Source organism: Entelurus aequoreus, linkage group LG13 (assembly GCF_033978785.1).
Source record: "Entelurus aequoreus isolate RoL-2023_Sb linkage group LG13, RoL_Eaeq_v1.1, whole genome shotgun sequence".
Classification (NCBI taxonomy): domain Eukaryota; kingdom Metazoa; phylum Chordata; class Actinopteri; order Syngnathiformes; family Syngnathidae; genus Entelurus; species Entelurus aequoreus.
The window spans coordinates 23,743,930-23,747,041 of NC_084743.1; the positions used below are offsets into that span (position 1 = coordinate 23,743,930).

Consider the following 3,112-nt stretch of genomic DNA (forward strand, 5'->3'; position numbering starts at 1 on the left):
TACACTGAATTTTAAGGCCGTCAGGTTTTCTGTGCAAAAAGCTCAAATTTTTCACTTGTGTCACACGTGCATTTTTCACATCGACACGCATTACATGTGACACCAATCTGAATTTTGCCACCAAAGCATAACATACAACTAAAATCCGGCCATAGTATGAATTATTTTTTTCCCCACAATTCACCTGAGACAATTTGCGACATAGCTGATGTGCCTATAGACCACAGGTGTCAAACTCAAGGCCCGCCACTTCATTTTATTTGGCCCTCTAAAGCCTGGAAATAGTTTGTATGAATAAAGAACTGTAACTTTTCTTACTAAATGTGTTCTTTCTTTCTATTTTGGGAGGAAAATAACATATGTACTCCATGTTCTCGCAAATGATGTTAACTTAAATATTGTGTTGTGGAAGTCCCTTCCTTCCGGGTTCTTTAGGCCACCAGTCACCGACATCACCACTCCTTTTCAGGGTAAACAATAATGTTTATTTTACAATAAACGTCAGATCGGGCAAAGTCTTTGTATGCTTTTCAGCAATTGTCTTTTTCCTCTATCGAGCACATGAATGGTTTCCCTTCAGAGTGGTCTGTCTTGCTCTCGCTCCCCTCGTGCTTCACCAACCGCCATCAACAACAACTCCCTTCTCCTTCCCGACTGCTGCCTTTAACAGAGCGACAGGTGATCAGACAAACACTCTCAGCTTTGTCATTTACGCACCTGTCGCTAATCTCGAAGCCGGTCCTGGCACATCCCGCTTTGCGGCAGGTCCGCAGGCCACGCCCCCCACATGTGTAATTATGCAAAAATATATTCTTCAAACCACGTTTTGAATAGAAATAAATACTAATAGTAATGATTTCAAAGCAAGTTATCCGTCAAATTGTGCAATGTAAAAGTAGCGATAGATTTCATGGTCAAATTGTGAAATTAACTGTGGTTTTTACAGCATTTTTCTCTAAATGAAAAAAACTGTACTTTTTTTTTACTGTAATAAACTGTGGTGTCGTTTTGGCATTTACAGTAATACACCGAAAAATCTACAAAAAAAAAAACTGGCAGCTCAGGTGCCAAAATGTTACTGTAAAATTGCAGTTTTTTTATTTACAGTAAAACAAACAATTGTAGATTTTACAGTAAAAGTCTGACGACTGAGCTGCTTCTTTTTTTTTTTTACCATAAAAACAGCAGTATTGTTTTCCATTTACAGTCATATAAACTACATTTTGAGGTGAAATTATTGCAAATTACCAAATTTTTTTTTTTACATTTTAGTTTAAAAAAAATCTACTAATAAAATGCATTTAAAAAATTGTGTAATAATACTATTCACTGTTAGAAGCTGCCCTCTGGGGCCAAACATAACTGCGATGTGGCCCTCATTGAAAACAACTCTGACATCTCTGCTATAGTCGAACTAACTGCAATCGTTTGTAGCAACACTACTCGAAAAGCGTAAACAATGCGCAGGGATTGTGGGAAATGTAGTGTTTCACAGAAATATCACAGGAAACTACAACGCAGAAGTGTGCGTGACTATAGACGCTCCGATGACTGCGGGCATTCTGCACTGAATCCGCTTTGCCAAGGGCCGGCCCTAGGCTTTTTGTGTCCTTGAACAAGATTTGGCTGCTTGTGCGAGACGCTGGAGGGTAGAGCCGACTGCAGCCGAGTGGGTATCGTAATACAGTCGTCCCTCACCACCAAAGTTTGTGGCTTGTAAAGGTGACTATGTGCATGCGTTATTTCATGTGTAATGTTTACAAAATATGTTTGGGAAGTTTTTTTGGGGGCTCTAGTATGTGTATAATGAATATTTACTCATTTACAATGGCCAGGCCCAAAGTTAATCACCAAATTCCGGACTATAAGCCGCTACTTTCTTTCCTACACTTTGAACCCTGCGGCTTATAAGACTGTGCGGCAAATGTATAGATGTTTCTCCTATAACAGCCATAATAAAAATAGTTTTTAAAAAAACAAGCAAACGCACCTAGAAGGTGTTTTATATTTTGTGCTAGGGCGCCCTCTTATTGGCAAGTTTGCTCACTGCAGGTGCCCTTCCATTTACAGGTAGTGCTTTTTTTTTTTCAAACCAGTCTTACGATCTTTTCACTTCACGTCTGGTTATGTTTCCTTAGTTGGTAACTATTTCGTGGCAGCGCTCTTATTTTTGTTGCAGTTCCTGCATGTTTCCTTCACCTGTCCCTGATTGGCAGCCTGGCACACCTGGTTGCAGTTGCCAATCAGGCTGCTATTTATGCCTGCCTCGCCTGTTTCCTCAGTGCTGGAGGATTGATTATGTTAGGGAACTTTTGTGACTGCTCCTCCTATGTTATTTATTTATTCATTTTTTTCCCCTCCTATGTTTGTGTATAATAAAGACTCTTACCTGCACACCTGCAGCCATGCGGGTTCCTCACACAGAGTGTCGTGTTCATCTTTTCCCCGTCCGGAATGTTTCAACTCGTACAGATTCTTCATTTGTCACTCCTCGGAAGGTTTGTAAATTTTACAATATAACTAAAACTGTTTATACTTACTAAACCGTCCCACGTGTGATGTCTGTAGGCGTGTTTTCATGCATATTTGTATACGCTATCCCTGGTGTTGTTAGCATGAGCTAAAATGCTAACACATTTACGAGTGTCTGTGTTAATAATATTAACTTACAATGTCATTGTGAGGTTTCCCTCGTGTGGTGGGTTCTCCTGGCCGACAGATCTTCGGGAGCCCGGTAGACAGTTTGAATAAAGTATTTTTGTTTTATTTTGGGTGGCTTGCTTTCCAGAAATATATACGTTTGTCTCTGGGCGTGTGTCTCTCCCTGGCTCCAACTCCAACAATGTGTCAAGTTCCGGCTGCTGCTAATAAGGGCGACAGGTGATTAGATAACAAGCCCCAGCTGGGCAATCTACTCACCTGCCGCAGACCACGCCCCCTTCCACAGTCATTATTTTTGTATTGTTTCAGTCTCAAAAAATGCTCAGTAAATTCACCAAAACGTCAACGTGGAGTTATTGAGTCTGTTTAGCTGATTGGAGAGCTAGCTTCCGCAGCTAGTGGGTTCATGACAATGACTTCTGTTTTGTTAGATCGGCCATTTTACTGCCGG

The 3,112-nt window shown here is 40.7% G+C and overlaps 1 long non-coding RNA gene across 1 annotated transcript; it reads right to left on the reverse strand.

Moving 5' to 3' along the window:
- Nucleotides 1–466: 466 nt before the first annotated feature.
- Nucleotides 467–2,815, reverse strand: LOC133663789 (uncharacterized). The gene is made up of 3 exons (XR_009828409.1): nt 2,671–2,815; nt 2,390–2,490; nt 467–661 (listed from the first exon to the last, which is right to left on the reverse strand). It is a non-coding gene; the product is annotated as an uncharacterized LOC133663789 (long non-coding RNA).
- Between the last annotated feature and the right edge of the window lie 297 nt (nt 2,816–3,112).